The 14,424-nt window shown below is 38.8% G+C and overlaps 1 long non-coding RNA gene across 1 annotated transcript in view; it reads left to right on the top strand.

The window, feature by feature from the left end:
• Positions 1-14,424, top strand: part of LOC142827328 (uncharacterized) — a 143,886-nt gene that overhangs the window by 118,438 nt on the left and 11,024 nt on the right. The gene's annotated exons all lie outside the window — the stretch shown is intronic.

Genomic DNA, 14,424 nt, shown 5'->3' with positions numbered 1-14,424 from the left:
ATGATATCTTTAACCCTGGTTAACAGAATGAAAGAGTGCTAAATTAGTTCTGGCGATCATCCCAGGGCACGAAAAAAGATTTAGCTTCAGTTTTATATTGACTCTTATCTGGGGAAGAACAACAACGCTGGTTTTATTGGCTTCTGAGTTCTTTTAAGATATAAGCTCATATTCACATGTGAAAGACATATTGGGCCATTATACATCCTTTCTTTTCTGAATTGAGCTCAGACATAAACATTTGCTTCTGACTGAAATAGAATATAGATGCTTTAAAGCAGAGACAAATTATTACTAACATTCGCTCTCTCTCTCTTTCTCTCTGTCACACATACACCCTTACATTCTTCATTTGATTCGCTTGTTCATGTTGACCAACATCTTACTTCACAATAGATTTAAATGGGACTTTTGAAGAGCTAAGACTTATTAACCTGCATGCTTGCTAGGAAAATTGGGATTAATAATTCTCCACTAGAGCAGCTGTTACTGGACTTCAACAATCGCTGTATCTGGGATACAGCAACTGGTGAACAACAGCAGGTATAAATGCACTGAATAAACTCCAAGAGCAAGCAAAAAAGATTGTGATTTACAGCAGCTGAACTTCCCCTGGTTTCAAGCAGGGGGTAGGTTTAACTGGTGCAAATCAAGGCTTTCTTTGCCTACATTTAGGGTTTGTACCAGTGCAGCTATATGGTTGCTAGCCTTGATTTGCTAAACCATATCTATTCCAAGTATGGATAAGGTCTCAGGTATTTTTACCAGCGTCAGGTAACCCTATGCAGAGTAGAGCACTGTGGTTAAAATTGGTGAGACCTGTTTACAGTTCAGTCTACACTGTTGTTACCACCAGTGACAAATTGCAATATGCCAACTTCTAATTTTCCTAAATTAGTCAAGGCCTAAGGGACCAGTCTCTCCTAGTGGCTCTGACTACACAAGGATCCATCAGTGGATCTGCCAGTGGAAGCAGTGATGGGATTAACTGTCAGCACTTGTACGCCATGCAGGCCAGCTCTGAGAAAGGTCAGACGACATTAGTGTTTCCACTGGCACTAACATAGGTTAACGTTTTACTTGTTCTGGCTCAATTGTAGGAAAATTTCTTTCATTTCCAGGCAGGCAAAATCAGACACATTTTCAGTCCTTGTACCATGTTAAAAATAGTACGCGTTCACTAGACATTTCAAGTGCAAAGTTCCGGCTTTTATGGACCAATCTTATCCACCTCTGAAGTGCAGTCATACTATTTCCTTTATGACATTGTGCAATTATTTTGGTTGCTTCTGCTTATTTTGTTAAGGAGCAAAGTAAAGTAGAATAAAAGCACTACCTTGGGAATTTAGGATGTTATTCAGAAAATGGAACTTCTTGCTTCCCATGGATGCCAAAATGAGACAGAAGACATGTTTATTTTAACTCCCCACATCTCAGTTCACTATTGAGAAATGCCTTTCTCTAATACATTTTATTCCATCAAAAGAGACTGTAATTGAATGTTGTCCTTTTGTTTATGCTCTTGAGCCTACGTGTTATTCCTAAATCTATAGACTTTTTCTTTTCTAGCCATCTGTTTTTATTTTAACCTCACAATTTTACCTGGTCCATTGCATCTCTGTGTTTCATAAGTATCACAGGTGGACACCACTTGTTAAGGCTTCAATGTTCTTATCTCTGTTTGCAGATGGGTAATAACAGAAGCCATTATTTTCCTGTAAAGGAAACTCATTTCTCTTGTACTAGAATTGAAACGGCAATAAATTATAATGAAGATGTTCACAGTGCATGACATTTTATACAGAAGTGTCCAAGGTGTTAACCATGTCATTATTAGTTTATTTAAAGCAATCTTTCATGCTGAGGATCCTTCAGTAACATACACAGGGAAAAACAGTTTTATGTTACATAAAGTAGCACTTATGGACAAGAGGTAGCTAGGTGGCCTGTGAAGCTTTTGTGCACTGCGATGTCTTTATAATGGAGCCTTTTAGGAAAAAGAGGAATTGGGCTGAGAGAGGCATACTGGGTCCAAGTAGTCTCAACCAAACAAAGATCTGAGGAATAGGAAAAGTCATCACAGGGTTGAAGGAAATAGTCTCTTGAAAAGTTTGAGTTTCAGGGAGAAGAAATGACTGTTTTTTCAAGGGTTAGGAGACTTGTAATGTAGGGTGGAACAAGGCTCCCTGCTTTCCCAGTTGGTCATTCAATCAATCATGATAAAAATTCAGAGTGAAAAACAGTGCTAAAACTTCCGTTTTATGACTGTGAGGGGGAAAGGGGAAAAATAGATAGGGACTGTTTACCAATGGATAGTCTACTCCAGAAGGAAAAAAGGTGACCTGGAGTTTCATTCCCATTACCCAACTCTCAGGCTAGCTCTACACTGCAATGTTTTTTGTGGAAAAAGCTACGCAAAATGCACACCGCATTTTGCGTAGCTTTTTCCACTTTTTTTTCCTGGAAGAGGCTTTCCCACCATTTGGCCCCATTTAGATAGGGCCAAATGGCAGAAAAGCCTCCTCTTTCAACTGAGCCCTTGTGCCTCATGAAATGAGGTATATACGGCTTCCCAAAAGAGTGTGTTTGCTCTTCCATGGGAAAAAAGTGGAAGAGCAAACACATTCCTTGGACGTGGCAGGGGTAGTCTAGATGCAGCCATCTGAGAAAGGATTTTCACTATCAAGGTTTTCTGTTTAAGGTGATTTTATTTTGGAAAACTTCTGTGACCAGCCCAGGTAAACCTGAACTAGGGATATTTTAAAGGGCCATAAAATTCCTCTCATTTTGCCATTTTATTTATTATAGTTTGATTCATGTTAACTTCCCTTTCAGGAGATCCCTGTAAGGACATGTTTAAGTCCCACTGCAGTTAATCTGACTGGTTTCCTGAAGTTGGGCCTATGAGTGCTTGCTTGCTTATTATTGAGTAGTTTTAGAATTCTGGAGATAAATGGCACTTTTTTGTTCTACAAGATTATGAATCTTTTGGAATACATTAAAATGGTACTCACATTACTTCTTTGTCTTTCATGGTTGATGTGAGGATTTAACATCACTTCCACGGTACATGTTGGAATGTCTGCAGAGTGATTTACTGCAGGCCTAGAAGTTGAGATCTAAAAAAGAAATGCACAGTGAGGGAAAGCTGAGGTAAGTTAATTATATGTCTTCTGTAGACTAGTTCTTTGCTGACTTTGGACAAACTTTTTTCTGAAGTTGATGGAGTTCTATTTAATTTTCTTGTGGTTTATTTTTAAAATCCTAGACTTAAACTAGATTTGAGCTTGATTCCAGCAAGCTCAAATGCTACATGAATGATCCAAAAGAAAAAGGGGAACTCAAGTCAGACGCAGGACCCAGCTGTCTTAGCTTCTTCTTTTAACCACTTTTGCTGCAGCTGGAATGCAAATGTGTTTGGCCAACACTTTCCTAAGCACGTTTGTGTTCAAATGCCTGGAAGGTCAGGAACATAAGTCAGGCCAGATATTCAAGACAAGCACATTTCCTGGATGCACCTGTTGCAGGATTCAGCAATGAAGCAGTTAAGAGTTAGCATATATGTGGTTTATAATTAGCATGTGAAGTGTACTTAATGTCACAGGAGTAGTGCATGCACCATATTTTTAAAGGAATGTAATGCAGTCTGATAGCAGCTGGAAGATGCAGCAGGCAAAAACAGGAAAATGTGACCAGAATGGTAGTAACAGTTTTTGGAGAAGAACCATAACCAGTGACAAGAGAGTGTGTGTGTATGTTTAATGCATTGGCCAATGGAATGAACTGTAGTTACAAAATATATGAAATTTAGTTTGAATAACTTCTGTAGAATAAAAGAGAGTAAAGTTGTATGCACCACATCCTGATCTCAGGTATTTCAGTGTAAACTGAAATTTATGTAACTGATTTTGCTGGACTCAGTACTGATTTATTCTGGGGTAAGCAAGATCAAACAAAGAAGAGTAAGTTACAGGATCTGGACCAATATTCATACTCAGATACAGATATCAGACAACTAATTTTAACTTAGGTCAGTTAGGAAATATGACTAAAATCACATAATTTTGTATGTGGTGGCCTTTGGATGCTAACTTTTCAATCACATCTGCCACATGCTAGATTTAAAGCAACAGTCTAAAGGGGAAAGCTTGGCTCTTATTACTTTACCCTTTGAGTCTCCCCGGAGGTTCACTATTAAAATATGTTAAAGAGAATATAGAAATTAGAAAGATTTTTATTAAATCAAGTTAGACGTGACTTAATTTTCCCTTTAAAATATTTGGCTTGAGGGTTTCTTCACCTACTAAAATTTTGCCATGATGGCAGGTTACAGAAATGATTTGAAAATTGATTATAAGTGATTCATTTCCATATGAGGAATCATGCTTTGTGTAACTGTAACACATTTGTTGCATTTTGTTGTCAGTTCTCATTCTTTATTCAAGAGAGGAAATCTCTGCTAAAGAGTACAGTCCACCCTAAACACTGAACGGAAAAGTCGAGCATTTCATAGTACGGAAATCATTTATTTACATGACAGAATATTCCATTAACAGGACAGGCTTTCTATCTGTTTTGGTTGCTCACATTGAGAGCTATTGTACTGTACCTTCATGAGTGAACTGAATTGACCTATTTTTCACCTCTTAGCTGGAATTTTATTAGCAAACATAAGGTAAGAACATAGATATATTTATTACGATTCATAATACATATTTGCATTTTAAGAGTCTTGAATATTTTGACAAATTCTGCATTCTTTTATTTGTATGAGAACAAATTATTCAAAATTTTAAATCGAATAGTACAAAGAATGTATTAATTCATATACTGACTGTTGTCATAATTGTGAAAACCCATCTCTGGAATGGGTTAGGTTATTCATACTCTTATATATTAGAAGGATTTGCAGCTTCTGACACCACATTAAAAGTTTGCTTTCCAAGTATATTAAAAACTGTATTGCCAATGGATCTTATTGGTCCCATTCATATCTTACCTGTGCTACCTTAAATATGTGATGATCCAATCAATGAATGGTCCAGTGCAGCTTTCCTCTTAGCAGTTTGGTCACAGAACTTCACACATTCAGTCTTTATGCCACTATATTATTATGAAGCATCTTGAATAGCAATCTTGATAACTTCATGTATGACTAGAAGTTGCTTTTGCAGAGAAATCACCATCCTTTAATTTCTACATATGATAGAAAAATACATGTTATGACAAAAATATATTATTTCTACCTGATCATTGGGCACTAACCAGTGTTAAGGTATCCTTCTTTCAGATTATCTTTTAGACTCTGATATATAAATTATATTGTCTTGTGGTGTATTATCCCCCCATTTAAAAGTGATCCTTATGCTGCTAAAAGCAAACCCTATTTCCTGTCCCTCGGGTGAAGAGTTATTCAGATGCAGTAGTCCCAGTGGATATGTCTACACTGCAGCTAGAAGAAAGCTTCCCAGCCCAGGAATACGGTCTTGTGCTTGCTTCAACATAAATTAGTCTGCTAGAAACACCAGTGTGGACATTGCAGAGCTGGCAGAGGCTGAAGGCAGGTCTATCTAAGCCATACAATATGGGTTTCATTAGCCACATAAATAGCTTAGATCAACTTACTGCGAGCTCCACCACCCTCAGTCAATAAGAAAACACTCTTTTTGACTCCCCTTACTCTTCTTGTTCTAATGGAGTACCAGAGGAATGGGAGAGTGATCGGTGGTAGATTTAGCAGGTCTTCACTGGACAGACTCACTAAATCGACCCTTTGTGGATTGATTGTCACAGCAGTGGAGACAAGTATCAGGCTAGCCCTGTTTCTACTGCTGTGATTTAGTGTGCTAGCTGAAGTAGAGTTAACGTGTACACCCAGCTGCAGTGTAGACATAGTGGGTATGTCTACACTACCCCCCTAGTTCGAACTAGGGGGGGTAATGTAGTCATACGGAGTTGCAAATGAAGCCCGGGATTTGAATTTCCCGGGCTTCATTTGCATAAAGTCGGCCGGCGCCATTTTTAAATGCCGGCTAGGTCAGACCCCGTGCCACACGGATACACGCGGCACAGACTAGCTAGTTCGGATTAGGCTTCCTAATCCGAATTAGCTGTACACCTCATTCCACGAGGCGTACAGCTAGTTCGGATAGGAAGCCTAATCCAAACTAGCTAGTCCGTGCTGCGTGTAGCCACGCGGCACGGGGTCCGACCTAGCTGGCATTTAAAAATGGCGCCGGCCGGCTTTATGCAAATGAAGCCCGGGAAATTCAAATCCCGGGCTTCATTTGCAACTCCGTATAACTACATTACCCCCCCTAGTTCGAACTAGGGGGGTAGTGTAGACATACCCAGTGAGTGTAGTCTCACTAAGCAAGGAGGAGGCAGGATTTTACAGGCAAATCTGGAAAAATGATGCCAGTTAGAGCCACTTTGGCCATTACCCAGGCAAGGGAACAAGACTAATGTCTTAATTTTATGTTTATTTTTAAAGCCCAAATTGCTGTGCAATAAAACCCTGTCCAGCAAGGTACTTGAGTATTTTTCACTTTAAGCATGTGACTTCCATGGAACTAGTCACATGCTTAAAGTTTTATAAGTTATTCTTATATAGAAATAAGAACTTTAAAATAATTAACTGATCTTAAGTTATAGCATTTTATCAACTGTTTTTTGTTAGGGATAAATATCAACAGAAAATTAAAAATAATAACAGAAGAGTCAAAGCGGAGGCAAAGAATGGTTTGCCGGTGGAGACCAAAGAAGAGGAAGAGGGCAAGTGATTTAAAAAATTGACAGAAAATTAAAGAAAATAACATTTAAAATATAAGGAGACAATGAAAAAAGAAGATGAAAAGATGATAGTAAAGCTGTAGGGGAAACCAGGGAGGGGAATCAAGAAGTATGCAACTTTAAGGTTCTTGCATTTTTATTTGTATACAATTAATACATCCACCTCCCCCCCCCCACCCACACACACACACACTTCTGGAGCAGGGGGAGGAAGATAAGTCTGTGGTGGACCAGGCAATGCCAGGTTTCCAATTAGGCACAATAGGCATGTGCCTAGAGATTCTGGTGTTCTCTAAAACTGTGTACCTTGGGAAGATCATGAGCTGTAGCAAGGGGCCCTAAAGATGCTGTGACCAGAGGTGTATAAAGTGTAAATCTGGCCCTGGGTCTAGGGCAAAGGGAAGAATATGAATGCCAGTTGTGTCCTTGCTGGGGTATAGGAAGTAGAGCATACCAACCTGTTTTTCCCCTCCAGTTCAAAATGGGTATGAAGTAATGTTCAAGTAAATTAAGGAAGTGCAAGCACATGGAATATGACCCATTTCCCCTTTCTTGACACATTTGCTCTATTATTATCAGAGATGAGTAAGACAAAGGAGTTTCAAAGTAAGCAAGTTATAAGCATCTTAGTGATCTTGTTCTATGGCCTGTTACATATATGAATGTCACAATGCATTTTTTAAAAAACCACCTGATTTTGCCAGGTGATTTGTAAAGTGATTTCAAAGCTCACTGAATGAAATTGGGGGGGGGGGGGGGAGGACTACCGTCTCTCTGTTTGAGTATACTAAAATCTTCGGCAATATGATCCCAAGAAATCAGTGGTATGCTCAGATCTCTGAATGCTATTGCTAACTCCTGTATTATTTAGCCATAATTTGTGTTTCAATAGCCACACTTCCTGCTTTCTGGCTGCTATGGCTCATTTTAATTAATACAATTACTAAGACAAAATAGTAGTTATGGTTTCATTTTTCCTTGTCCCAAAAATATAAAGATATGTGAGGTGAATTCCTGGTCTGGTTAACTCATGATTAAATAAACATTTCACCCCTAGATTTTCCAAATTCTTTCCCCTCAAACTATGTAGCCTGAAGTACTTTCTCAGTGCCATTCCCACAAAATGAGACCTTGCTCACTAATAATAGAGGGGGTTCATTTAAATCACTACACATCACACTTGAAATGTACCTGTTCTCTCGATAGCTTGAAGAAAATATAATTACCAAAGCACTATCCCTAAAATTGATCTGTTAGTAGTATGTATTGCAACTGTTTCATGATTGGTTATTTTAAACCTGTTAAGGGCATTTCACATGTTTAGACAGCTTTAATTTCACTTTCAATAAAGTGCATAATGTAATGGAAGCACAATGTAGGGTGAAATCCTGATCCTATTGAAGACATTGGCAAAATTTCAATTGGCTTTTAAACAAGGCCAGGATTTCTCTCTCTGCCAGGGGATAGTTGTGGATATGGAGGATATTTTTTAAAATTTCTTTTCTGCACTTTGCCAATCAGAATTATGTTAGTGGACAGCTGCTCTGCCCTGAGTGTAGCTAGGCCCGTCTTCAATATTGTAAAGCAGACAGAGGTCAACTGGAAATATTTCACTTGTTAGGTTTAAATAAATTCTCCAGTTAGCCCGGAGGTCATGTCTTAAGAGAAGTTGTCTGTTTGTACAGTAATGGCAAGGGCAACTGTTCATATTCTCCGTTGTGCTGTACCCTGCTACAAGTTGGCCAGCAGAAATCTGCACTTGTCTTGTGAGGTGAATCTTCCTCACATTTCAAACTGAGCATTTCTGTTCTTTTGAGACACAAACAGATGTGTTCCATACCTAAGGGAAGCTTTCAAAATATGGAAGTAAAACAGAAGAAGCTGATGTGAAACCTCAACAGTACTTGACCTGTCTGCGTGCATCAATAATCCAAACTTTACGGCCGCTGGAAGATTTCAGTTGGACTTTGTTTGTTTGCTTTGGCTTGTAAAACTAATGAAGAGTATAACTATTACATTTAAAAAGTGAAGCTAATTGGGATTTTAGTCAACAAATTACAACTTTCATTGTTTTTGCAAATACAGACAAACATAGCTACCCCTCTGAGAAATTCACATTTTTTTATTTTCTGAGTCCAAATTGGTATACACAGTGTAGCTCAGCTTCATTAAAGAAAACCTGATGTCTTGAGACAAAAATTCTACATATTTACCCTACCAAGTCCTTTTGTGTTCTACAGGTTAAATTCTCTAGACTAAAGATGTCAGATTGTTTGGATCCAAAACTGAATTCTTCCAAAATTCAAAGGTGCTTGCAGCCATGTTTTTTAAGTTTGGATTCATCGCTAGTCAATGTCAGCATAAAAAAATTGTTCTACTGAATTCATCAATTTTTCCTTGGCTGTCTGCTCCTGCTTTGGCTAGGCACAATTCTCTGTACCTGCCCATCAAGCTTTTTCATCAGTGACCTTGATGTAAGCAAGCAAAAATGATTTGTTCTAGAACAAATTTTACTGAGACAGAGATCCTGGCAGACCTCTTAATTTTTCAGATAGGGGTAGATATCAGGGGTGGAGGGAAGGTCTTGCTAACAAAACACTTTTGACTTCAGTGGCAAAAGAACTCTAGTTGATTTTTCTTTAAGCAAGCAAACAAGAAAGAAAGCAAATCCCTACTTTTTTTTTTCTTTCCATTCTATTCAAGGTCTTTTTTTCCTAAGACATTCACTCTTCTCTTTTTCTCCTCTACAAACCTGTACCCTCCTTTTATTGCATGAGGGACCAAGACAAAAAAATCTTGATTGGGTTGAGGCGTTAACCATGGGAAGGTCGAAGGATCATAGCACCTCTTTGGCCTGATGGGAGGCACTACATACACTAAAGATTATCCTGGATGTGTGGCAGCAGCTGTTGGAAGGAAGCTTCCACTACAGGTCTTCATTCTCCCCAATCTCCACAGAAGTCGAGCAATTGCTCAGCAACATGCCCCATTTCATCTGGTCCTGGTGCCCCAAGGAAGCCAAGAGCTTTTGTTTAGAATTCATAGTTTCTGAGAGAAGAAAGACATGCAACAGTAAAAGTGCCTTTCTTAAACATAATAGCATATACTGTAACATGTTGCCCATTTGAGTAATTTTACTTATGTTTTCAAATAATTCTGAGGACCTTTTGTAATTGCATTTAAATTATGCTGAGTTCTGTTAAGATTGTATTATACCCTGGTATTAAGGAACTTAGCAAGGCCCTCTGTAGCACTTATGATGTGGTGGGTTGCTTGAGGAAAGGGGTGAGGGGTTACTGGTTGAGGAGATTAACCTCGGCATAGGATTCAAGTAGGCCAGGGGAGTGGGCCATAGGATCAATAGTTACATGGATCTAATGGCACTTAATTCTTGTGTAAACCCATAAATAGCTATCATGTGTAGCTGCACTTCAGTCCCTGGCCATTGTGAGGCAGGGGATAGATTTTTGACTCTCTTAACATTTCACCCCTCTGCAGCTCACTTATTTGGACTTAGTTCATGTGAAACAAATTTCACTGTGCATGAATAAAAATCCACAGAAAAGAGTCACATCCCTAGATTCTGTGCTACCACTATAGAGACCTATTTTTGGCTCCCTACTGTTGGGGTCAAGCGATGTTGCAGTGACACAAGAAGCAAAGACAGGTGGGGAAAGTCAGAGTTTTGAAGAACTTTAGCAGTGAGGATAAGAAGCCTGAATGTGATGTGGTAAAACAGGAGGAGATGGCAGAAGGATTCAAAAAGGGATGTGAATGGAGAGGGGAAATGAGAATAAAAATGCACACTATTGTGTATAAAGACTGCAAAACCATAATCAGAAAGTGGTAGTATTAGAACATAAACATATGTAAAAGAATGGTTCTATACCACCTAAAAGATATGCAGTACAATTTTAAATACTACATACAGTATAGGTTGACTCTGCAAAAAGACAAGTAGTGGTTAACCTACTCTGACAGGAGAAACTTAATTTATCTGGTGAAAAAGCAGACTTTAAAATTTAGTTTGTCCACAGAGTTACCGAGGCTTACTATAGAATTTGTCAAAAATTGTAGTTAGCATGACAGACTTTACTGTCTTTGTTATTTCTGAACATGCATCATCTTAAACCTTTGGTTTCCTGGCTAACGTGATGTGATTCACATCTTGTGGTTAAAAAGTCTGGCTTTTATTTCTGAAGTTTCTGCTATGAATGATATGTGCTGAAATATAGATAGATTGTGGTGCTCGGTTGAAAAAAAATACATTTTTTTGTGACTTCCATTGAGTTATAAGTCATTCTAAGTCCTGGGGCAGTTGTAGTGATGTAATTGAAGCAGCGTATTGGTATATCAAAAACATAATGGTTGTACGATTACAAACATTTGATTTTTAAAAGGATAAGTGTCACTAATGTGACATACATACACACGACTGACTAATTTGTTAATGTGCTTTTTAATTAGAATAGGTACACTTTACATTTATTGAAAGATTATTTTTTGCACATCAAAGGATGTAACATTGTGCCTTACACAGATCAAACACCTTCTGAAATAGCAATTAAATCATAGTTAAACTGGAAATCAAACATCCAATCTGAATGTTTTTCTAATTAGGATTCAGTTTCTTGGTTTGTAATGGGAAATATATAGCCCAAGGAATTTTGACAAAAGAACATAAGAATGGCCATACTGGGTCAGACCAAAGATCCATCTAGCCCAGTATTTTGTCTTCTGCCAGTGGCCAATGCCAGATGCCCCAGAGGGAATGAACAGAACAGGTAATCATCAAGTGATCCATCCTCTGTCACCCATAAAACATGCCAGTAAACTTGCTTTTGTACTAAATTAATACACCCTGTTATGAAGGGAGCACAGTTAAGCAATACAGAGAAAACGTTTTAAAAACAATACCAGAACTAACACGCATGTGCATCAGCTGACCAGAGATCACCCAACTCCAACATGGTCTCTAGTTAGTGATTGGTCTTTCAAACCCTACTTAGTGGTTTTTCCTGTGGTCAGAAGTTCTTCACAGTTTCAGCTCTGAATAGGCACCCTCATGGTTCTGTAGATCACTCATTTAGTTTGAGCCTTTTGATGAGACTTTGAATAGATAATCAGCCTTGGTTTTTTGCTCAAGGAAAAGGCTCGACGACAACAACAACAAAAAGGGGGACAGAGTAGTTAGTTCCTAGGAGTTTCACTGGTCCTGTATTGGTCCCAGAAATCATTTGCAGTTCCTAAAACATCTTGCTGTTTGGCATTAATCCTGTCTCCTCCAAGAGTTACATACAATTCCATAATAAAATATATACAATTGCATTTTTAATGTAATAGACTCATAAAATACTTAATTCAATAAGGTTTAATTTAGTTCCAAAAATATGTTCAGGATACTGTCATTTGTCTCAAACTGTTTTAACTAACTTTGGTGAGGCTGAAACTAAAAACACATAATAAAATAACAGATTGAACATACAGAGATAATCAGCTTGATCCGCAAGTCTGTGTATATGTAGTCTTTGAGCCACACAGAATATTTATCTGATGCCTCATTTCTAGCATCACTATGATGACACAGGTGACAGTATAATAACTGTAATGAGAGATGCTGTGAAATGTCATTTGATCCAATGGAACTGGTGAATTGGTGTCATTCTCGGATGCCTTAACCACAACGGTGGAAGTACTAGCAATAATGGGCTGGCAGTGGAGGCCTGCTTTGTCCCACTGAAGTCATTGCAGTTTCTGAGAATCAAGCATGAATATTTCCCAGCATTGGGTACTTTTAATGAGGCACAGAAGATCATAGAATCATAGAATAATAGGACTGGAAGGGACCTCGAGAGGTCATCGAGTCCAGCCCCCCGCCCTCAAGGCAGGACCAAGCTCCGTCTACACCATCCCTGACAGATGTCTATCTAACCTGTTCTTAAATAGCTCCAGAGAGGGAGATTCCACCACCTCTCTTGGCAATTTATTCCAATATTTGACCACCCTGACAGTTAGGAATTTTTTCCTAATGTCCAATCTCAACCTCCCTTGCTGCACTTTAAGCCCATTACTCCTTGTCCTGTCCTCAGAAACCAAGAGGAACAAATTTTCTCCTTCCTCCTTGTGACACCCTTTTAGATATTTGAAAACCGCTATCATGTCCCCCCTTAATCTTCTTTTTTCCATACTAAACAAGCCCAGTTCATGAAGCCTGGCTTCATAGGTCATGTTCTCTAGACCTTTAATCATTCTTGTCGCTCTTCTCTGTACCCTTTCCAATTTCTCCACATCTTTCTTGAAATGTGGCGCCCAGAACTGGACACAGTACTCCAGCTGAGGCCTAACTAGTGCAGAGTAGAGCGGCAGAATGACTTCACAAGTTTTGCTTACAACACACCTGTTGATACAACCTAGAATCATATTTGCTTTTTTGCAACAACATCACACTGTTGACTCTCATTCAACTTGTGGTCCACTATGACCCCTAGATCCCTTTCCGCCATGCTCTTTCCTAGACAGTCGCTTCCCATCTTGTATGTATGGAACTGACTGTTCCTTCCTAAGTGGAGCACTTTGCATTTCTCTTTATTAAACTTCATCCTGTTTACCTCTGACCATTTCTCTAACTTGCTAAGGTCATTTTGAATTATGTCCCTATCCTCCAAAGAAGTTGCAACCCCACCCAGTTTGGTATCATCTGCAAACTTAATAAGCGTATTCTCTATCCCAATATCTACATCATTGATGAAGATATTGAACAGTATGGGTTCCAAAACAGACCCTTGCGGAACTCAACTTGTTATCCCTTTCCAGCAGGATTTAGCACCGTTAACAACAACTCTCTGACTACGGTTATCCAGCCAATTATGCACCCACCTTATCATGGCCCTATCTAAGTTATATTTGCCTAGTTTATCAATAAGAATATCATGCGAGACCTTATCAAATGCCTTACTAAAGTCTAGGTATATGACATCCACCGCTTCTCCCTTATCCACAAGGCTCGTTATCCTATCAAAGAAAGCTATCAGATTAGTTTGGCATGACTTGTTCTTCACAAACCCATGCTGGCTATTCCCTATCACTTTATTACCTTCCAAGTGTTTGCATATGATTTCCTTAATTACCTGCTCCATTATCTTCCCTGGGATAGACGTTAAACTGACCGGTCTGTAGTTTCCTGGGTTGTTCTTATTCCCCTTTTTATAGATGGGCACAATATTTGCCCTTTTCCAGTCTTCTGGTATCTCCCCTGTCTTCCATGATTTTTCAAAGATCATAGCTAAAGGCTCAGATACCTCCTCTATCAGCTCCTTGAGTAACCTGGGATGCATTTCATCAGGATCTGGTGACTTGCTGACATCTAACTTTCCTAAGTGATTTTTAACTTGTTCTTTGTGTATCCTATCTTCTAAACTTACCCTCTCTCTGCTTGTATTCACTACGTTAGGCACACCTCCAGACTTCTCGGTGAAGAGCGAAACAAAGAAGTCATTGAGCATCTCCGCCATTTCCAAATTTCCTGTTACTGCTTCTCCCTCCTCACTGAGTAGTGGGCCTATCCTGTCCTTGGTCTTCCTCTTGCTTTTAATGTATTTATAAAAAGTCTTCTTGTTTCCCTTTATGCCTGTA

This window comes from Pelodiscus sinensis, chromosome 2, assembly GCF_052426305.1.
Source record: "Pelodiscus sinensis isolate ZL-2025 chromosome 2, ASM5242630v1, whole genome shotgun sequence".
Classification (NCBI taxonomy): Eukaryota; Metazoa; Chordata; order Testudines; family Trionychidae; genus Pelodiscus; species Pelodiscus sinensis.
This window is presented reverse-complemented; position numbering and strand designations above follow the sequence as displayed.